This window comes from Neovison vison, chromosome 1 (assembly GCF_020171115.1).
Source record: "Neovison vison isolate M4711 chromosome 1, ASM_NN_V1, whole genome shotgun sequence".
Classification (NCBI taxonomy): Eukaryota; Metazoa; Chordata; class Mammalia; order Carnivora; family Mustelidae; genus Neogale; species Neogale vison.
Window position 1 is genome coordinate 164,866,684 of NC_058091.1, and position 23,268 is coordinate 164,889,951.

At 42.7% G+C, this 23,268-nt stretch overlaps 1 protein-coding gene, 1 long non-coding RNA gene and 1 pseudogene across 2 annotated transcripts in view; 1 reads left to right on the forward strand and 2 right to left on the reverse strand.

Moving 5' to 3' along the window:
- Window positions 1–281: 281 nt before the first annotated feature.
- Window positions 282–13,134, reverse strand: LOC122900678. The gene is made up of 3 exons (XR_006383298.1): window positions 13,100–13,134; window positions 399–477; window positions 282–315 (listed from the first exon to the last, which is right to left on the reverse strand). It is a non-coding gene; the product is annotated as an uncharacterized LOC122900678 (long non-coding RNA).
- A 2,225-nt stretch (window positions 13,135–15,359) lies between these two features.
- LOC122900683 lies at window positions 15,360–16,541 on the reverse strand (annotated as a pseudogene).
- A 6,425-nt stretch (window positions 16,542–22,966) lies between these two features.
- The window catches only part of PGBD2 (piggyBac transposable element derived 2), a 54,702-nt gene continuing 54,400 nt past the window's right edge, over window positions 22,967–23,268 (forward strand). Inside the window, exon 1 of the mRNA XM_044262024.1 lies at window positions 22,967–23,029. The gene's annotated coding sequence lies outside the window, so the exon portion shown is untranslated. The remainder of the gene's footprint in view (window positions 23,030–23,268) is intronic.

The following is a 23,268-nucleotide window of genomic DNA, read 5'->3' on the forward strand; positions in this document are numbered from 1 at the left end:
CTTCAAACCCCTCAGATTGTTTTTCAGAGTCCATAGTCTCTCACGGTTCACCTCCCCTTCCAATTTACCCAAATTCCCTACTCCTCTCTAACGCCCCTTGTCCTCCATGCTATTTGTTATGCTCCACAAATAAGTGAAACCATATGATAATTGACTCTCTCTGCTTGACTTATTTCACTCAGCATAATCTCTTCCAGTACCGTCCATGTTGCTACAAAAGTTGGGTATTCATCCTTTCTGATGGAGGCATAATACTCCATAGCGTATATGGACCACATCTTCCTTATCCACTCATCCGTTGAAGGGCATAAAATCCTTTAAAAAATAAAAATAAAAAAATAAAATGCTGGGCCTTGCCAGTTTCATTCATGGTTCTATAAAGTGTGGGGAAACCCTACCTGGAGTCCATTTTCTTGAGAGATGCCTCCACGGTACTTTTCTCTGTGTGTTAAGCACAGGGCTAGACAGCAGCGGAACCTAGAGGTAAAGACAGAGTGTACTGGTTATGCTGCAGGTGTTTTTGAGAAAATCTTTAATTGTGAGTGTAGAATATGGTTTACACTTTTTGAACTTTCCCATGCAAATTTTGAAGGTGCTTGATTCCATGATTTGTTATCTTTTATTTAATGAGAAATTTAAGTACTTCAGGGGAGAGTCACAAGAAAATAATTTAGGATACTTTAAAAAAATGTTCTGAAGAAAAGTCCGGTCCCTTATAACCAAAGTCTATATAGCTGGTTTTTACTTTTCTAGGCAAAGTCCAATAAAATGAAAACTCTTTGTATGGTCTTTGCAGTAAAGAGTGGACTCAGACGTGTCTAAACTTGGCATATTCCAAAGAAGTCCTTATGTGGCTCCTGGGAGATAATCTATAAACCCATGGAATATCCTGCCTGATAAAAGTGTCTTCATTTAATTGGGGCTTGGCCCATCCAAGATAGTCTATGCCAACAACCTGACTTATGTTGGGGGCCTTGAGCCATGTGGTATCAGCTTGATCTTTGGAGGGGCTGGAGACCTGTCAGCCACCCAGGCAGTCAATCATATCTATGTGACTAACTCCCAATAAAAACCCTGGACACCAAGGCTCACTAAGCTTCTCTGGTTGACAGTACTCTGTATGTGTTGTCGTACATCATCGCTAAGAGAACTATGCCCTGTCTATATGATTTTACCAGAAGAGAATAATTGGAAGCCTGCACCTGGTCTTTCCCAGACCCTGTATGTTTTATCTTTGCCAATTTTAATCTGCATTCTTTCACTGAATAAACCACAACCATGAATATAACTGTTTTTAATCAGTTCTAGGAGTCCTTCTATTGAAACTAAGAGTGGTCTTCAGGATCCCCAAGAGGTCTGGACACACATGGGGGCGGTGAGGGCATGGGTGTGAGCAGTGAGGTTCTGCTGCTCAAGGGAGTGAGCCTGTGACAACTGGCTTCTGAGGACATTGTGACTGACCAACTCTGATTCAGAAAGCAGCTGAAGGAGAGGAGGAAGCATGGGGACATAAGTGGGCAGAGGTTCCTGTGTGCCTTTGGTGGATCAGGAGAAACAAAGTCAAGTTCTCTTTTTCAGAACCCCATTAATTGGAACCCTCTTTTAATTGGAGAACTGTTTTTCTGGTATTGCTTTAGAAGGAGGTAGTTAAACTACAGGGAGATGGGTTCTCTTGAGGATTAGAGAACTGCAGCCTGGGGCATCCTAGCTTCCACTTCCACTGGGGAAGTGCAAGTTCAGGGGCCCTGTTTTATTTAAAGTGAATGATTTGAAGAAAGAATAAAGTGAATGATTTGAGAGGGACTTAGTGATGGTCAGTCACCATACCATGAGCAGATAAATACATTTCAGGAAGATTCCAACCCAAAATTTCTGTTTTATCTCCACATAACTGAAAGTTGAGTTGAAGACAGAAATCTATGCTCCTTCCTTGGGATTTGTTTAAATTGCCCGGGCTTCCTGACCAGATCTGGGAGGCCAGTGTCCTTTCCTTTCCACCTTGGCAGAGGAGATCTTGCCTGCGTGCATGGGCAAGCATTGAGACTGGCTTAGGGACCCAAGCTTACCCAGCTCAGCTTCCCCGGTCAGGAGGACAAATGACCAGGAAGAGGTCAGGTCAAACTGAACTTCTGATCTCTGCACACCCCAGGCCCAACCTGTTCCTCTCATTGCCTTATTTTCATCTTAACCAAAGGCACTTCCACACTTCTAGCAGCTCAACACAAAACTAGGGGGGATCAGCCCAGACTCCTCTCTTGCACTCACATTAGCAAATTCCATCCACTCCACCTTCCAGTATAACCCACAATTTTTTTTTTTATTTATTTATTTTTTTTCTGGATACTAATCCTTTATTGCTTTGCAAATATCTTCTCCCATTCTTGTGGGTTTTCTTTTTTTTTTTTCCCAATTTATTTATTTTCAGAAAAACAGTATTCATTATTTTTTCACCACACCCAGTGCTCCATGCAAGCTGTGCCCTCTATAATACCCACCACCTGGTACCCCAACCTCCCACCCCCCCGCCACTTCAAACCCCTCAGACTGTTTTTCAGAGTCCATAGTCTCTCATGGTTCACCTCCCCTTCCAATTTACCCAAATTCCCTACTACTCTCTAACGCCCCTTGTCCTCCATGCTATTGGTTATGCTCCACAAATGAGTGAAACCATATGATAATTGACTCTCTCTGCTTGACTGATTTCACTCAGCATAATCTCTTCCAGTCCCGTCCATGTTGCTACAAAAGTTGGATATTCGTCCTTTCTGATGGAGGCATAATACTCCATAGTGTATATGGACCACATCTTCCTTATCCATTCATCCGTTGAAGGGCATCTTGGTTCTTTCCATAGTTTGGCGACTGTGGCCATTGCTGCTATAAACATTGGGGTACAGATGGCCCTTCTTTTCACGACATCTGTGTCTTTGGGGTAAATACCCAGGAGTGCAATGGCAGGGTCGTAGGGAAGCTCTATTTTTAATTTCTTGAGGAATCTCCACACTGTTCTCCAAAGAGGCTGCACCAACTTGCATTCCCACCAACAGTGTAAGAGGGTTCCCCTTTCTCCACATCCTCTCCAACACATGTTGTTTCCTGTTTTGTTAATTTTGGCCATTCTAACTGGTGTAAGGTGATATCTCAATGTGGTTTTAATTTGAATCTCCCTGAGGGCTAATGATGATGAGCATTTTTTCATGTGTCTGATAGCCATTTGTATTTCTTGATTGGAGAAGTGTCTGTTCATATCTTCTGCCCATTTTTTGATGTGTTTGTCTGTTTCGTGTGGGTTGAGTTTGAGGAGTTCATTATAGATCCTGGATATCAACCTTTTGTCTGTACTGTCATTTGCAAATATCTTCTCCCATTCCGTGGGTTGCCTCTTTGTTTTTTTGACTGTTTCCTTTGCTGTGCAGAAGCTTTTGATTTTGATGAAGTCCCAGAAGTCTATTTTCGCTTTTGTTTCCTTTGCCTTTGGAGACGTATCTTGAAAGAAGTTGCTGTGGCTGATATCGAAGAGATTACTGCCTATGTTCTCCTCTAAGATTCTGATAGATTCCTGTCTCACGTTGAGGTCTTTTATCCATTTTGAGTTGATCTTTGTGTACGGTGTAAGAGAATGGTCGAGTTTCATTCTTCTACATATAGCTGTCCAGTTTTCCCAGCACCATTTATTGAAGAGACTGTCTTTTTTCCACTGTATATTTTTTCCTGTTTTGTCGAAGATTAATTGACCATAGAGTTGAGGGTCCATATCAGGGCTCTCTACTCTGTTCCACTGGTCTATGTGTCTGTTTTTATGCCAGTACCATGCTGTCTTGGTGATCACAGCTTTGTAATAAAGCTTGAAATCAGGTAAGGTGATGCCGCCAGCTTTATTTTTGTTTTTCAACGTTTCCTTAGCGATTCGGGGTCTCTTCTGATTCCATACAAATTTTTGGATTATTTGCTCCAGCTCTTTGAAGAATGCCGGTGGAATTTTGATCGGAATGGCATTAAAAGTATAGATTGCTCTAGGCAGTATAGACATTTTAACGATGTTTATTCTTCCGATCCAAGAGCATGGAATGGTCTTCCATCTTTTTGTGTCTTCTTCAATTTCTTTCATGAGTGTTCTATAGTTCCTCAAGTATAGATCCTTTACCTCTTTAGTTAGGTTTATTCCCAGGTATCTTATGGTTCTTGGTGCTATAGTAAATGGAATCGATTCTCTAATTTCCCTTTCTGTATTTTCCTTGTTAGTGTATAAGAAAGCCACTGATTTCTGCACATTGACTTTGTATCCTGCCACGCTGCTGAATTGCTGTATGAGTTCTAGTAGTTTGGGGGTGGAGTCTTTTGGGTTTTCCATATAAAGAATCATGTCATCTGCGAAGAGAGAGAGTTTGACTTCTTCATTACCAATTTGGATACCTTTTATTTCTCTCTGTTGTCTGATTGCTGTTGCTAGGACTTCTAATACTATGTTGAACAAGAGTGGTGAAAGTGGGCATCCTTGTCTTGTTCCTGATCTCAACGGGAAGGCTGCAAGCTTTTTCCCATTGAGGATGATATTTGCTGTGGGTCTTTCATAGATAGATTTGATGAGGTTCAGGAATGTTCCCTCTATCCCTATACTTTGAAGCGTTTTAATCAGGAACGGATGTTGGATTTTGTCAAATGCTTTTTCTGCATCAATTGAGAGGACCATGTGGTTCTTCTCTCTTCTCCTATTAATTTGTTGTATCACATTGATTGATTTACGAATGTTGAACCATCCTTGTAGCCCAGGGATGAATCCCACCTGATCATGGTGGATAATCTTTTTAATGTGTTGTTGGATCCTGTTGGCTAGGATCTTGTTGAGAATCTTAGCATCCATATTCATCAGTGATATTGGTCTGAAATTCTCCTTTTTGGTATGGTCCTTGCCTGGTTTGGGGATCAGGGTAATGCTGGCTTCATAGAAAGAGTCTGGAAGTTTTCCTTCTGCTTCAATTTTTTGAAACAGCTTCAGGAGAATAGGTGTTATTTCTTCTTGGAAGGTTTGGTAGAATTCCCCAGGGAATCCGTCAGGTCCTGGGCTCTTGTTTTTTGGGAGATTTTTGATCACTGCTTCAATCTCGTTATTAGATATCGGTCTATTCAGGTTGTCGATTTCTTCCTGGTTCAATTTTGGTAGTTTATATTTTTCCAGGAATGCATCCATTTCATCAAGGTTGCTAAGCTTATTGGCATATAACTGTTCGTAGTAACTTCTGATGATTGTTTCTACTTCCTTGGTGTTAGTTGTGATCTCTCCCCTTTCATTCATAATTTTATGAATTTGGGATTTCTCTCTTTTCTTTTGGATTAGTGTAGCCAGTGGCTTATCGATCTTATTGATTCTTTCAAAAAACCAGCTTCTAGTTTCATTGATACGTTCTACTGTATCTCTGGTTTCTCCCTCATTGATCTCAGCTCTAATCTTGATGATTTCCCTTCTTATGTGTGGAGTTGGTTTGATTTGTTGTTGATCCTCCAGTTCTTTAAGGTGTAGAGACAGCTGGTGTGTTCTGGATTTTTCAATTTTTTTGAGCAAGGCTTGGATGGCTATATATTTTCCCCTTAGGACCGCCTTTGCTGTATCCCATAGGTTTTGGACCGAAGTGTCTTCATTCTCATTGGTTTCCATGAATTGTTTCAGTTCTTCTTTGATCTCCTGGTTGATCCAAGCATTCTTAAGCAAGGTGGTCTTTAGCTTCCAGGTGTTTGAGTTCCTTCGGAACTTTTCCTTGTGATTGAGCTCCAGTTTCAAAGCATTGTGATCTGAGAATATGCAGGGAATAATCTCAGTCTTTTGGTATCGGCTGAGTCCTGATTTGTGACCCAGTATGTGGTCTATTCTGGAGAAGGTTCCGTGTGCACTTGAGAAGAATGAGTATTCTGCTGTTTTAGGGTGGAATGTTCTGTATATATCTATGAGGTCCATCTGGTCCAATGTGTCGTTCAATGCTCTTGTTTCTTTGTTGATTTTCTGCTTCGATGATCTGTCTAATTCTGAAAGAGGCGTGTTAAGATCACCTACGATTAGTGTATTCATATCAATATGACTCTTTATCTTGATTAACAGTTTTCTTAAGTAATTGGCTGCTCCCATATTGGGAGCATAGATATTTACAATTGTTAGATCATCTTGGTGGATAGTCCCTTTAAGGATTATGTAGTGTCCTTCTGTATCTCTGACTACAGTCTTTAGTTTGAAGTCTAATTTATCTGATATGAGAATCGCTACCCCAGCCTTCTTTTGAGTCCCATTGGCATGAAAGATGCTTCTCCACCCCTTCACTTTCAGTCTGCGTGTATCTTTAGCTTCAAAATGGGTCTCTTGTAGACAGCATATGGATGGGTCCTGTCGTTTTATCCAATCTGCAACCCTGTGCCATTTTATGGGTGCATTTAGGCCATTCACATTGAGAGTGATTATTGATAGATACGTTTTTATTGACATCGAGTTACCTTTGAAGTCTTTCTTTCTGTAGACTGTCTCTATATTTCTGTTCAATGCTATTCTTGGGATTTTTCCTCTTTTATAGAACCCCCCTTAATATTTCCTGCAGTATCGGCTTGGTGGTTGCATAGTCTTTTAAGTCTTGCCGGTCTTGGAAACTCTTTATCTCTCCATCCATTTTGAGTGTCAGTCTTGCTGGATAAAGTATTCTTGGCTGCATGTTCTTCTCATTTAGTGCCCTGAATATATCTTGCCAGCCTCTTCTGGCTTGCCAGGTCTCTGTGGACAGGTCTGACGTTATTCTGATGGGCTTCCCTCTGTAAGTAAGGAGCCTCTTTGCCCTGGCAGCTTTCAAGAGATTATACCTACAATTATAATTTCTCAATTTGACTATCAGGTGTCGTGATGTTTTTTTGGAATGTATAATCTTGGGTGGAGACTGTTCAGCCTCTAGTACATGAACGCTGGTTTCATTCGCGAGATTCGGAAAGTTTTCATGAAGGACTTGTTCCACGACATCTTCTAGACTTCTTTCTTTCTCCTCCCCTTCAGGAATTCCAATAATTCTGACGTTGGAACGCTTCATGGCATCACTTATTTCCCTAATTCTGCTTTCGTGGGATCTAAGCTGTTTGTTCCAGGCTTCCTCCTGATCCTTTCTCTCTATCTGTTTGTCTTCCAGATCACTAATTCTATCTTCTGTCTCAGTTACCCTAGCTTTGAGAGAGTTTAGATTGGATTGGAACTCATTGAGAGCATTGTGGACCTCCTCCCTGGTAGCTTTAAGCTCCGCCCTAACATTGTGAACATCCTGTCTGGTCGCTTTCAGTTCGGCTCTAATCAATTCTGTTTGGTCATCCATGGCTTTCTCCAACCTAGCTATTGCCTGGATAATTGTTAGCCTGAATTCTCTTTCCGACATATTGTCTATGTTGATAGCCGTTAGCTCTGTTGCGGAAGGTCCATCCTCTGTATTTTTCTTCTGTTGGGCATTCCTCCTCCTAGTCATTTTGGTGGGAGAAGACTGAACAGATGTAGCTGGGTGTATCAACTCTGGTGCAGTCAAGGTGCACCCTGGAACACTTCCTGATCTCCGTCTCAGAAGCCTCAGTCTGGGTGCAGAAGCTGAATAAATTCCCCCTTGGATGCTGGCAGTGCAGGTTCCAAGTTAAAGACCCTGGGGGCGCAGGATCTTTTGCTCGTCCCCAAAGCCAAGGCAGTGGCGGCTGTCTGGGAGCTCCTGACCGCCAGAGAGGTTCCAAGCAGCGATCGCACACTGAGATTTTGCCGCTGGCCGGGGCTGGGAGTGCCCGGCTTGCGCGCACCTCTTTTCAGAGGCGGCTGTGGGTCGGGCGCGCGTCTGGGGCACTGAGAACGGGGCGCTGGTCCGTAAGCCGCAGGCTGGGCTTTTGCGCGCCTCTGTCCGGGGAAGAGTTTCGCGGGCGCGAGGCTTAGACTTTGAAACAATGGCCCGGGTCAAGAAGGGCCCCAGGGCCTTAGAAACCCAGGAGAGCTGGAGCGACGTGCACGCGCATCTCAAGCTTTGTGGTAGGGCTAGCGCGCGTTCTGCAGACCGGCTCCCATCCCCTCACAGGAGCCGGAACCCCGCGCTCTGGGGCACGCTGGCGGCTTAGGGACCAGGAGCCGGTTTCCCCGCCGCACTCTCTCTGCCTCCGCGCCGGGGAGGCCGTCTGGGACCGGGGACTCAAGCCCCTGTCCCTAGCCGCCCCGATTCCCACAGTTTGCCCCCGCGATCCTTTGCTCTTTTGGAGTGCTTTCAACCAGTCTCCGAGTTAATGCTGGTCCCCAGACGCAGGGCACTCTCGCTCGTATCGGGGTATTACTTTTGCACCGGTCGCCTCTGGTGGCTCCCTCCCCCTTTTGTTTATCTTCCGATATCAGTCCGCTGTTCCCATTCCGCTTTACCTGCTCACTGGCGTCTTCTGCCCCTGTAGAGATCCAGACGTGTATAATTCTGATCTCAGGCTGATTTCATGGGTGATCAGAGTTCTTTGGTAGGTAATCAGCTCACTTTGGGGTACCAGCTGAAAAGACGCCTCTTCCTAGTACCCCGCCATCTTGTCCCCCGAGCATAACCCACAATTTTGTAGCAACTTCATTACTCCCACTCTGGTCCCACTCACCTTCATCTCCTGCCTAGAAAACTGAGTATACTATTTCCCAGCCTCCCTCCTTCTTTCCCTGCACCTGCAGTGCCCCTCTTTGTCGAAACGTCAACACAGCTGCTGGATACCTCATCTTCATGGCTTTGCTGAAAATAAAGATGCTACATACTATGAGTTGGGCTTACAAATGAATTTGAATTTCATGTAATAAGTAAATAAATACTTATAAAGTAAATAAGTATTTATTTATTCATTTATTAATACTCTTTTTAAGTTTTTGTTTTCATTCCACTTGTTAACATAGAGTGTTATATTAGTCCTCTTTATTTTAAATTGAAGTCCTCTCCCATCTTCCTATCACCCTTTTCTGTTTTATTGTTCCCCAGCAGATTTATGATTAACATACCACATATTTTACTTGTTTCTATAAGTTTTGTTAAGGTGAGGTTCACATTACAAAAAAAATCATTCATTTTAAGGTGAACAGTTCAGTGGCATTTAGTATATTTACAATGTCCTGCAACCACCACCTCTATCTAATTCCAAAACACTCCCACCACTCCAAAGTAAAACTCCCTATTAAGCAGTTTCTCCTTATTTCCTGCTCCTGCCCCAACGCCCATGCCTTTGGCCTTGGTAACCACCAATATGCATTCTATTTCTAGGATTTACCTATTCTGCATATTCCTTATAAATGGAATCATACACTTGGCCTTTTTGTATTTGGCTTCTTTCACCTAACATAATGTTTCCACATGTATCAGTGGTAATATGTATCAGTAATATGTATCAGTATTTCATTCCTTTTCATGGCTAACTAATACACACACACACACACACACACAGATAGCAGCACGTTTATCAATTCAACAATTAATTAATCTTTGAATTGTTTCTACACTCAGGTTATTGTAAATAGCGCTGCTATGAATATTTGTGTACCAGTATTTGTTTGGGCCCCTGTTCTCAGTTCTATTGGGTATACATCTAGGAGTGGAATTGTGGATCATATAGTAATTTTATGTTTAACATTTTGAGACTGCCAAGCTATTTTCCACAGCAGCTGAACCATTTCACCTTCCCAACAGATATGTTTTCCAGTTTCTCCAGGTCCTCACCAACAACCATTCTCCATCTTTTATTGGCTTGTTGCTTTATTACAGTCACTCTCAAAGGTGTGAAGTAGTATCTTGTTTGATTTTCATTTCCCTAATGATTGGTGGTGTTGAGCATCTTTTCACATGCTTATTGGCCATTTGTACATCTTCTTTGGAGAAATGTCTGCTCAAGTCCTTTGTCCCATTTCTTACAAGTTTTTTTTTTTTAAATTGTGGTTATTTAGTGCACCTGGGTGGCTCAGTAAATTAAGCATCTGCCTTTAGCTCAGGTCATGAACCTCAGGGTCCTGGCATCAAGCCCTGCATCTGGCTCACTGATCACTGCACAGCCTGCTTCTCCCTCTCCCTACCCCCACTCATGCTCTTTGACTATCTTTTCCTCTCAAATAAATAAATCAAATATTTAAAATAAATAAGTAAATAATAAATAAATTATGGTTATTTAACATATAGTGTAATGTTAGCTTTAGGTGTACAACATACTGATCCAAAACTTCCCTTCCTTCAACCATTTTTAAATTGTGTTGTTTGTTATATTGTATTATAAGAGTTTTTTTTAATCTATTCTGGAAATATAGATATTGAGATATATGATTTGAAAATATTTTGCCCTTTCTGTATGTTGTTTTTTTGCTCTCATGATAATGCTAAATGTGAGACAGGAATCTGTCAAAATCCTACAGAAGAACACAGGCAGTAACGTCTTCGACATTAGCCACAGCAACTTCTAGCAAGACACATCTCTAGAGGCAAGGGAAACAAAGCAAAAAATGAACTTTTGGCCTTCATTAAGATAAAAGGCTTCTGTATAGCAAAGGAAACAGCCACAAAACTAAAAGGCCACCGATAGAATGGGAAAAGATATTTGCAAATGACATATCAGATAAAGGGTTGGTATCCAAGATCTATAAAGAACTTCTCAAATTCAACACCCAAAAAACAAATAATCGAGTCAAACAATGGGCAGAAGATATGAACAGACACTACTCCAAAGAAGACATACAAATGGCCAACAGACACATGAAAAAATGTTCATTATCACTAGCCATCAGGGAAATACAATCAAAACCACAATGAGATACCACCTTACACCAGTCAGAATGGCTAAAACCAACAAAACAGGAAACAACAAATTTTGGTGAGGATGTGGAGAAAGGGGAACCCTGTTACACTCTTGGTGGGAATGCAAGGTGGTACAGCCACTTTGGAAAACATTGTGGAGGTTCCACAAGACATTAAAAACAGAGCTACTCTATGACTCAGCAATTGCACTACTAGGTATTTACTGCAAAGATACGTATGTAGTGATAAGGAGGTGCACCTGCATCATAGTGTTCATAGCACAATGTCCACAATACCCAAAGTGTGGAAGGAGCCAAGATGTCCTTCAACAGATGAATGGATACGAAGATATGGTCCATATATACAATGGAATATTACTCAGCCATCAGAAAGGATGAATACCCACCATTTGCATCAACATGGATGGAACTGGAGGGATAATGTTAAGTGAAATAAGCAGAGAAAGAAAACTATCATATGGTTTCACTCATGGGTGGAATATAAGGAATGGTGCAGAGGACAATAGGGGAAGGGAGGAAAACCTGAATGGAAGTCATCAGAGTAGATGACAAACCATGAGAAACTCTTGACTCCAGGAAACAAACCGAGGGTTTACCGGGCTAGGGAGATGGGATGGGGTAACTGGGTGATAGACATTAAGGAAGCACATGATGTGATGAACACTAGGTATTAGACACAACTAATGAATCATTGAACACTACATCAAAGCTTAATGATGTGCTAGATGCTGGCTATGTGAAGATAATTTAAAAATATAAATAAATAAATAAATAAATAAATAAACATTATTTAACACAGTGTAATATTAGTTTCAGGTATAAAATATACTGATTCAAAACTTTCATTGCTTCACCCATTTAAGTTGTGTTGTGTTTTTTTTTAATGGTGCATTATAATAGTTTTTTCAGTATATTCTGGAAATAAAGATACTGAGCTATATGATTTGAAAATATTGTGTTGCCTTTTTGTTCTCATGATAATGCTCTTTGATGCACAAAAGACTTTGATTTTGATGACATCTAATTTATTTACTTTTTCTTTTGTTACTTGTGCTTTTGCTATCATATTTAAGAATCCATTGCTATGGGGTGCCTGGGTGGCTCAGTCATTAAGTGTCTGCCTTCAGCTCAGGTCATGAATCCAGAGTCCTGGTATTGAGCTATGTATCAGACTCCCTGCTCGGCAGGAAGCCTGCTTCTCCTTCTCTCTCTCCCCCTGCTTGTTACCTCTCTTGCTCTGTCAAATAAATAAATAAAAAGAAAAGAGAAAAGAAAAAAAGAATCCATTGCCAAACCAAAGGTCATGAAGATTTACTCCTATATTTTCTTCAAAGAGCTTTATGGTTTTAGCTCTTTTATTTAGGTAATTGATCATTTTCAGTTAATTTTATATACAATGTAAGGTAGGTATCTAATATTACTGTTCTGTATGAGGCTATCAAGTTGTGCCAGCACTATTTGTTGGAGACTATTCTTCCCCTGTTGAATGGTTTCGACAACTTTGTCAAAAACCAATTGGCCACAGATGCTCAGGTTTATTTCTGGGCTTTCAATTTTATTCTACTGATCTCTATGTATATCTTTATGCCAACTCCCCAGTTTTCCTTTTTTCATTTATTTGTTTCAAGTTTTTATTTAAATTCTCATTAGTTAACATATAGTGAGATATTATTTTCAGGAGCAGAATTTAATGATTATCAGTTACATATAACACCCAGTGCTCATGACAAGTGGCCTCCTTAAAACTCATCAACAATTTAGCCCATTGGTGTCCACCTCCCCTCAAGCAACCCTCAGTTTGTTCTCTATATTTAAGAGTCTCTTTTAAGAGACTGCCTCTATCCCTTTTTTCCTCCTATGTGCAACTGTTTTGTTTCTTAAATTCCACATGTGAGTGAAATGATATGGCATCTGTCTTTCTCTGACTGATTTATTTTTCTTAGAATAATACACTCTAGGTGAATCTGCATCATTGCAGATAATAGAAAGATTTCATTCTTTTCGCTGGTTCCATTGTACATATACCTCCATCTTTTGTTTGTTCTTTCATCCTTTTGTTATCTATCTATTTATCTATGTATTTATCATCATCATCTATCTCCAAGTTTTTACTTAAATTCCAGATAGTCAACATACAGTGCAATACTGGGTTCAGGAGTAGAATTCGGTGATCCAACACCTACACACCACCCAGTGCTCATCAAAACAAGTGCCCTCTTCAGTCCCCATGACCCCATTTAGCCCATCAGCCACCCACCTCCTTCCATCAACCCTCAGTTTGTTCTGTATAGTTTGATTTCTTACCTTCTTATGATTTCTTATCTTCTCTTTTTTCCTCCACTTCCCCTATGATTATCTATTTTGTTTCTTAAATTCCACATAAGAGTGAAATCATAAGGTATTTGTCTTCCCTTGATTGATTAGTTTAGCTTAGCATAATACACTCTAGCTCCATCCAAGTCATTCAAATAAGGAGATTTCATTCTTTTTGTTGGCTGAGTAATAGTCTGTTGGATATGCATACAACTGCTTCTTTATCCATTTATCAGTCAATAGACATTTTGGGTCTTTTTGTAATTTGACTATTATTGATAATGCCACTATAAACATCAAGGTGCATGTGTCTCTTCAACTCAGCGTTCTTGTACCCTTTAAGTGAATACACAGTTGTACAATTTCTGGGTCCTAAGGAAGTCCTATTTTTTCACTTTTTGAGAAATCTCCATACTGTTTTCTGTAGAGGCTGCACCAGGTTACATTCCCAGCAAGGTGCAAGAGGGCTCCCCTTTCTCCAGATTCTCAGCAACATTTCTTGTTCCTTGTCTTGCTAATTTTAGCCATTCTGACTGGTGTGGAGTAATATCACATTGCGGTTTGATTTGTATTTCCCTGATGGCTAATGATGTTGAACATTTTTTCATGTGTCTGTTAGCCATTTGTATGTCTTCTTTGGAGAAAGGTCTGCTCATATCTTCTGCCCATTTTTGACTGGATTATTTGTTTTTTGGGTGTTGAGTTTGGTAAGTTCTTTATAAATCCTGAATACAAGCCCTTTATCTGATAGGTCATTTGCAAATATCTTCTCCCATTCTGTAGGTGATCTTTTAGTTTCGTTGACAGTTTCCTTTGCTGGGAAGAAGATTTTGATCTTGATGAAGACCCAATAGTTCATTTTTGCTTGTTTCGCTTGCCTTTGGAGACATGTCTAGCAAGAAGTTGCTTCAGCCTAGGTCAAAGAGGTTCCTGCCTTTGTTCTCCTCTAGGATTTTGATGGATTCCTGTCTCACATTGAGGTTTTTCACCCACTTTAAGTTTATTTTTGTGTACGATGTAAGAAAAATTTCCATTTTCATTCTTCTGCATGTTACTGTCCAATTTTCCCAACACCGTTTGTTGAAGAGAGTGTCTTTTTTCCATTGTATATTCATTCCTGATTTGTCAAAGATTAGTTGACCAAAGACTTGAGGTTTCACTTCTGGGCTCTCTATTCTGTTCCATTGATCCATGTGTCTATTTTTGTGCCAGTACCATACTGCTTGGCGATCACAGCTTTTCATATAATTTGAAGTCCAGTATTGTGACGCCTCCAGCTTTGGTTTTCTTTTTCAACATTCTCCTGGCTATTCGGGATCTTTTGTGGTTTCCTACAATTTTACAGAATTGTAAAGAAAAAATATATAAACAAAAATAAACACTGAATGCCATTAAAGGAAGCCAAAAATCAAGAATATATCTATAAAATGTAAATGTAAAACTGAAACTTAAAAAAAGACTTAAAAAAGAGTTGATAAAATAAGAAACTAGTTGAAAGGGGGGAAAATGAGAGGAAAATTTTAAACTGAAAAACCAGAGAATCATGAGAAAAAAACCTGGAATTCTATATGTTATTTTGCCCTAGGGCAGGAGTTTTTCATTTCTGTATGATCCATAAACTTGGTATTAGCTTCATGTTCCTGCTGGTCTTCTGAGGAAGGGGCCTGTTGAACTAATTATCAGGTGTCTTTGCTTGGGCAGAGTGGCACTGCCCCTTGCCAGGGACAAGAAAACTTCTGAAGGCCCTCTAAGGAGACAGCTCAGACAAAGAGAGAACACCAGATCCACTAGATGGGTTTACCTAGGGGAACCTGGAACCCACTCCTCTGTCATTCCTCTCTTTCCTTTCTTCACCACAGCCCATCTTTCCATGACTACCATTTTTCTCTCTGTTTCTGATCATACCTATTTATCCCTTTATCCTAGATCCCCCCTCCTCCATATCTCTATAATCTTCAACACACCACAGTAGGGACCTGATGTTTCTGTTGGTTTGTGTGCTGTTTTATTCTGGAAAAGTATTAGCCTTTCATTCTCAGATTCTTCCATCCTCTATTTGAGCCCATTCATGAAGACGGTCTCCAGCACACCTATTGCCATATGAATAATAAAAATCTTCCATATGCCCTTGTATTATCTGAGAAGGACAGAAGTGGCAAGCTGAGCAAAGGGGGAGGGCTCTGTGTAATCCCTCCCCGAGTTAAACTCTATGATTTAGCTAGAGGTTGTCAATATTTCCATTTCCTAATTCTTTTTTTTTTAGAATAACAAAAAATATTTTACTAAAACATAAGATTTACAGAAGTTTCCAGACAAGCCATACAAAATGGTCACAAACTTTTTCTTGAAGGAAGGATTCTACACTTGACAGCAAAGTCACAATGTTATTAGTGAGGGCTGTGATGTTTGTTTAATGTTCCCATTTTGGTTCAAACAATCAAGCTTGTCCATCTACAGTGTCTAAATAAAGTTAGACTTGGCTAGAGAGCATATTCTAAAGAACTGGTTAGCTGCTTTTAACCAATGCAATTAGATCACCATAAAAAGGGGGAAAGGAGCCCATAAAATTAAAATAAAACTACCTCTCCCCCTCAAAATAGTAATAAAGAAAAACACCCAAACCCCTGCAGCTAACCCTGACAACTACCTTCATTCACAGTGCTTAACCATGATGGGGGAAATGAATAAAAGCAGAGAAGGGCCGCTGCTTTTAAACGTTTCACAATAATCCAGATGGTACTTCTAGCCTCTGCTCATGCTTTACAACAGTGAATCAGGACAAGACATAGATTTGCTAATGTGCATTTAATCACCAAAGGACTGAAGATGTCTGGGCTTTTATTCTGTAATGTTTCTAAGACTGTGTCCATTAAATGCAAACAAAAAAGGAAGAAGTCTTGGCAGAACAGGATAAGTGATGCACACTTGATGATCAGATCGATTTTAAATATTATTCATGGCATATAGCCTAGTCCATGCTCTAGCTGTTTCTATGGCTTGGGCCTCGTTGGTCTTCCACTGCTTTGCTACATCGTTTGCTAACGGATCATCCGGATTGGGAGCACTTAACAAAGCCTGGATCGATAGCAGAACTGTGCGGATCTGCAGTGCTCGGACCACTTATCTTTCAAAATATCTAAACATATTCTTCCCAACTTGTCTACATTAGGTTGATAAATTTTGGTCATGAAACGTACTTTAGGGGCTGCCACTGGGTATTCTTCTGGTAGGAATAGTTCAAGCTTAAAAGTCCCTCCCTCAAAGGGGGAATCCTGAGGGCCAGCAATGACCACATGAAAATAACGGGTGTTGCTCTCATCTGGTTCTGCTTTAATGCCAGGAACTGGTTCTGCCAGCAAACACTGGGTTTTCTTGATAATCCTGCGGGGCAGCCCGGCCATCTCGTCAGATCCCGAGTTCGGCCTCTGGTCTCGACTCTTCCATTTCCTAATTCTGAGTAAAGCAATCCTGCCAACCAAGGAAAACCTCAGGTTTTCAACTGAGTACTTACACAGGAGAAATGGCTTAGATAGGGATCCTATCTGTTAATTTGGACAAAGGTTGGGCATGATCTAATAGGGATTTCTCCACCTCAAAAAGACAAGTGAGTCATATCCACTGACTTGCTAAGTAAGGTCTCAAAAGAACGAGGATTCCAGTATATATTTAACATGTCCAGTGCCAAACCTCTGATCTCACACCTAACCCACTCCTTCTGCCATCCGTCCTTTCTCAGTTGACATCAGTGCTGTCGTACTGTGAAGGCCAATAACCTTGAGTCTTCCTTGACCCCTTTCTCTCATTTTCTGTATCCAATCCATCTAATCTATGAGGAGATCTCTTGTCTCTACCTTCAAAAATATATCCAGAATGTCTATTTCTCTCCCCCTTTCTATCATAAGCACCCTGGTCCAGGGACCTATCCATTATGTCTGATCGGAACAACTATGGCAGCATCCAGTCTGGCTTCTAGCTCTATTTCACCTCCTGCGGGACTTGTAAAAGCTACATTGGACTGCATTACTCCTCTGCTTGAACCCTGAGTGAGCAGTGAAGCTGGCAATGGCCTACCACACATCAGGTACACTGTCTATTACCTCTCTGGCTTTATTTCTCTGATTCTCTTATTCACTCAGCTCAGATTATGCTGTTCCTCAAACTCACTAAGCTCACCCTCCCCCCAGAGCTTTCGAACATGCCATTTTCCTTGCCTCAATTATTTTCCCCCTGGATTGCTAAATTGCTTGTTCTTCCTATCTCTAGAATTTTCCCTCAGATATAGTCTTCTCAATGAGGCCTTCCGTGACTGCAGTATTTAAAACTGGATTTATAGCCCTCCTGGGGGCTCATTTTGGTTAGCTCTCTGCTTTTGGCTCAGCTCATGATCCCCAGTCCTGGGACTGAGCCCTGGGTTGGCTCCCTGCTCAGCGGGGAGTCTGCTTCTTCCTCTCCCTCTGTCCCTCCACCCACTGCTTGTGCTCTTTCTAATAAATAAATTCAATCTTAAAAAAAATAGAATAAAACTGGATTTACTTTCCCCCTTCCCCACATCACTTTTCTTCATAGCACTCTCTAATGTATATTTCACTTGCTTGTTTATTGTTTTTCTTACTACAGTGTAAGCACCATGAAGACAAGAGGCTTATTTTGGTCTCTTTTTCCCCTCGCTGTTCTAACAACAGTGCTTAGGGTAGGGCAGTGACTGTCACAGAGTGGGTATTCCTTAGACACTTGTTGAACGAAGAAACAAATGAGACACAATTTCTGGGGAACAAAGCAATCTAACAAACACTGCCACTACGTCACTTAAAATAGTAACCTTACTTAAAATAGTGAACCCCACCCTTCTAGGGTTCATCCTTTATCCCCTTAACTGGCTTTGTTTCACAGTATCTATCCCATTTTGACACATTACATGTTACTTGATTCTTGAGTGTCTCCCCTATTAGGAAGTGAGTTCCCTGAGAACAAGCACTTTAAAAAAAAAAGATTTTATTTATTTATGTATTTGTCAGAGAGAGAGAGTGCACAAGCAGGCAGAGAGGCAGGTAGGCAGAGAGAGAAGCAGGTTCCCTGCTGAGCAAAGAGCCCGATGTGGGACTCATCCCACCTGGGATCATGACCGGAGCCAAAGGCAGCGGTTTAACCCATTGAGTCACCCAGGCATCCCAAGAACAAACCCTTTCTGCTCTCTGCTGTTTCCAGTGTCTAGGGCCTCCTGCATACATGTAGAATGAACAATGACAAAGTTGAGTGCACCACTGGCTGCAGAATCTCACAAATTGGCAAAACTTAATTTTTTGACTCAGTATTTTGGAACATACTTTACAGGGTTAAATAACACAAGTTCAACCAAGTCATTTTTATTTTTTTAAAAGATTTTATTTATTTATTTGACAGAGATCACAAGTGGGCAGAGAGGCAGGCAGAGAGAGAGAGGAGGAAGCAGGCTCCTTGCTGAGCAGATAGCCCGATGAGGGGCTTGATCCCAGGAGCCTAGAATCAAGATCTGAGCTGAAGGCAGAGGCTTAACCCACTGAGCCACCCATGTGCCCCTCAACCAAGTACATTTTAAAGATCTATTTGGCCTCATTCATTTATTTATGAATCAGGAAGCATCCCATCTAGCAAATAGACATGAGCTCTAAGAGGCTGTAGGAAAAAAGTTTTTTAAAGGTAGAGTAGAAAGAAGAAAATTATTGTCAAAGAATTCATTGTTTTAGGCAAGGTTGCCCTCCTAAGGGGAACAGAGGGTGTATATCATTAAATTTCCTAATGCCAACCAAGAAATCCCCATGGTGACTGGTTAAAGGTTACATATCTTGGGGTGGGAGGTGAGGTTTGAAACTGTACTCAAGTTCTCCAAGCATGCATTGTATTATCTGCTGGGTAAATGAGTAGGAAAACTACCTTGTCCTTAGGACAATGCTTCTTGTTACTGCATTCTTTGATGTTACAACTTGTTATTTCTGCTTGTATGTCAATATTGAATCTTTTGAGCTTTTACAAGATGTAAAAAATATATAACCCTATAAAAACTGTTCATTCTCCAGAGCACTTTCTTCTTTGTGAAGATCATGTTTCCTGGGCAGCTGTCTTAACCTGCGATCAAATAAAACTTTCTTTCTGTTAGAGATTCTAAAAGGCTTGTTCATTTTGGAAACTCACTTTTATGTCCTGCCTTATTTGGGGGCTCCCAACCTGATGGTTATCAACCCAAATTGCTCAGGACACAAAATAAGCTTAGTAAGATTTTGTTTTTGCTAGATATCTGCAACTGTTAGGACTATCATTCTTAGACATAAAATAAGCAGATGTGCTGCAAAGTGGGATGTTTGACTCTAGAATTTAAAAATCCTATTAGCTAAGTCTTTGGGTTTCTCAGACCTGAACTAATACCTAACAGGGATGGGCTACATGGTTAATGTTTGTGCATGTTTTACAGGGTACCTTGTTGCATGGAAGTTTTCTTGACATTGGTGGGCGACCTAGTACCAATCTAACCCTTTCCATGACCCACCTATCCTATCACAGAAGTCTTCTTGAGGTGGAAAGTGCTATAATAGCCTTTAAGTGCTCAACCCATGCCCACCAATATTTGCAGCTTTTTGGCTTCTGAGATCCCCACTAGCAATAGCCCTTATCTACATAAAACAAGACAAACAAACACCTGCACCTTAATGTATTGGCAGTAACGAAGAGATATTAGTGCATCCTGGGCACAAGAAGGCCTTGTGTGCACACCATCGTCAATTCCCATGGAATCTGCTGAGGTTGTCCATCTGGGGAATTGTGGTCTGAAAGGCCAGGTGTTTGGCTCTGGGCTGACCCTCTGCTAGTTCAGTTGTGCTCCAGGCAAATACACAAGCTCAACTGGCTCTGGGGATAACTGTCTGCCAGCTCAAGTTGATGTGCCCTTTAAAAGACTGCCAATTAGACTGGGAGCTCAAACGCAAAAGGAGTGGAACTCAGAACTCAGAAGCACTTACCTATAGTCCTTGGAAATATGAGAAAGACAGTGACGTCAAAGGGGTGATAGAGAGGTTGCCCATTTTTCTTCTTGTCCCTGAAAGCTGCAGAACTTGCTTCCAATCCCACTGCTGCTACCAAATCTGTTAAATAACAGAAACTCAACAGAGTAAATTTTAAAAATCTAATTGGTTTTATTGATTGATGAATCAGGCAGCATCCCATCTGGTAAGTAGAGGGGAGGTCCAAGGGCTACAGAAAAGGAAATGTTTTCAAAGATAAGGAGGGAGTGGGGGAAAAAAAGGGAACTATTAGCTAAGAACCCATTGTTTCAAGCAAACGTGTCCTTCCAAGGAGAACTGAAGGGATCTGTCAGTATATTTCCTAGTGCTGACCAGGAAATCCCCATTGTCCACTGGCTGAAGGCTCTATTTCTGTGGTTGAAACCACAATTAGGATAGGCATTGAGCATTGCTTTACTGATTTGAGGCCTCAACCTAAATGACACCATTTTGAGCCTATGATTTTCTTTTTAACAACAATGACAAAACAAACAATAAACAGCTAAAGGAGAGAAGCGAATGCAAAACCTCTGCTACCTGGCTTTCTTGGATGTTTAACATAGGTTATTCCCAAGAATATTTGTGTTTAGACAAATTCTTTGAGGCCAAGTCATCCTTTTCTGTGAAGTACACTGTCCCATGTATCTTATAAAGCAGTGATTCTCAAGGTGTGAAGGTAAGGGTGGGTTGGGGTGAGGGGGGTATTTTGCTTCCCCAATGTTAAAAAGAAAGCTACAGGCTCCAAATGGTGTCACTTAGATTGAGTCCCTAATTTGGGGATTAATACTAATCTAATTGCAGTTTAGAGGCAGCTGGCTAACTCAGCCAGTAGGGCATACGGTAGGGTTCTTGATCTTACGGTTGTGGGTTCGAGCCCCACATTGGGTGTGGAGATTACTTAAAAAAATATAAAACCTTAAAAAAAAAAAAAAGAAAGAAATTGCAAACAAAAATAAAAAAAAAAAAAAACACTTGCAGTTTCAACCTCCCCCAGAAATGTAGTCTTTACCAGTAAGTTGGGAATTTTTTGGATCAGTGCCAGTCTTCTCCATGGGCCCTCTCTCTATCCCTCAAAGGCAGGAGAGGTCCACTGCAGATAGAGTCCTTGACTTTACCCTCACAAGGAAAAGAAGTCTTTCCCAGAACAATCCTTTTTTTTTTTTTTTGTTAAAAGCTTTCTTGCCCCACTTTCCTTCTATAACGGCCTTCCATTTTGCATAATTTCTCATAGCGTTCTTCTATTTGCTAGATGGTATGCTGCCCGATTTGTGAATTATTTAATAAAGCCAAGTACATCTTTCAAATGAACTCAGTTGACTTTTTTATTTAACACTGCGGACACTGGAGACATATTTAGTGGTCATAACTGGAGGGATAAGGGGGTAGTGCTACTGACATTGAGTGGGCAGAGACAAGGGGTGTTCAAATATACTACCATCAAAATCGCCAGATTTAGCAAACAAAAATACACATGGGGTAGCGTGTCCAAATAAAATACAGAACTAGGATATCTCAGTCATTAAGCCTCTGCCTTCAGCTCAGGTCATGATTCCAGGGTCCTGGGATGGAGCCCCGCATTGGGGTCCTTGCTCTGGGAGAAGCCTGCTTCTCCCTCACCCACTCCCCCTGCTTGTGTTCCCTCTCTTGAGGTCTCTCTCTGTCAAATAAATACAATCTTTAAAAGCGATGAATTGTAAATCAACACTTGTTTACCTGGAAATCAAACTTAACGAGTCACCACGTCCTTTATCCAGTGATTTCACGCCTCATGCACAGGACAGGCCCCCACCACAAAGACTTCTCCCGGCCAACACATCCCGACTGCAGGGGTTAGGAGACCCCGCCACAGAGCAGTTGTCTTGGAAACCTGGTCTGCACCCAGACCACCCCAGGGCGGCAGGGCGCGCATTGCGGGGCCCCTCCGTCTCTCCCCCCACAGAGCTCCAGGATTTGCTCTTCCATCGAGTTCCCAGGTGAAGCCGCCGCTGGTCTGGGGCCCGCACAGGCCCACCGCTCTCTGAAGCGGTTCGTCTTGGGGCGGGTGTGGAGCCAGAGGACACCGTGAAGCCGAAGAATAGGGAAGGCAGGGTTTTACTCGCAACCGGGAGAAAACCGGGTGTCTCTGGACAGCACAACCCGGCAAGCGTGAAGAGACGGGAGCGCGCTCATTCGTGAAGCGGATTTCGCGGGGCCCCTGGCGCGGCAGCGGGCACAAGCCGTGCCGAGCCGACAGGTGCAGGTCAGCCCCGCGGGCCACCCCGGCCGGCACCGTTGGCTCTGCGGGAATCCTGCGGGGCCGGTGCCCTCGGTCCTGCATCGGAGCGCTCCGACCCTGCAATGGCGACTCAGGCACCGGCGCCCCAGCGGCCTTCCCGGCCACCGACGCGCTGTGCCCTGCACGACCGGGTGCGTCGCGGTCGCCGCTGACGTGGTCCGGCTAGATGGCCCGGCGACCTCGAAGGACCGTCTCACGCTGAGAAGCGTAAGGCTGACTTTTCCCGGAGTCCTCCCCGCCCTCCCCCCCCGACGACTTTCGGTCGGCAGACCTCGCCTCCCAGACAGAAAGACGGTTTCGCGCCCTGCAAGCCGCCGCGACAGCAGCGTCGAAGCCGCACTGCGAGCGAGCCGGGCGGGCGGAGCCGGTACTTCCCAGTCCGCCGAGGAACCTTGCAGTTCCCTCTAGGCTCCGCGGAGGCCCCGGCTTCTCGGTGGTTGCTCGGGCCGGGGGCGTGGCTGGGGGCGTGGCTGGGGCGTGGTCCAGAAGGCGAGCCCAGGCGCCGCGAGCGCTCTCGTGCCGGACGTTGCGCGGCCGCGACGCCCCGGGCTGGCCCGGCGGGGCGCTCCGGACTGGTTGCCCAGCCGTGGGAGGCCTCGGCTGCTCCGCGCTCAGGTAGGCCTTGGCCCGCCCGAGTCGCTGACCTGCCCCGGTTTGGGTGTGTGAGCCGCAGGGCCTGGCGTTGCGTTTTCTCAACGGTGCCCGAGGCACTGGCCTACGCGGCCGCGCGCGAAGAAGGCGGGCTGGAGGGACTTGTCCAGGGACAATGGGCGTCCGGGCCCCCGAGCTGCCGGGGCCGAACGGAGGCGCTCCCGCTGCGGGGCGGACTCAGCTGGGGCGACCCGAGACCCTGC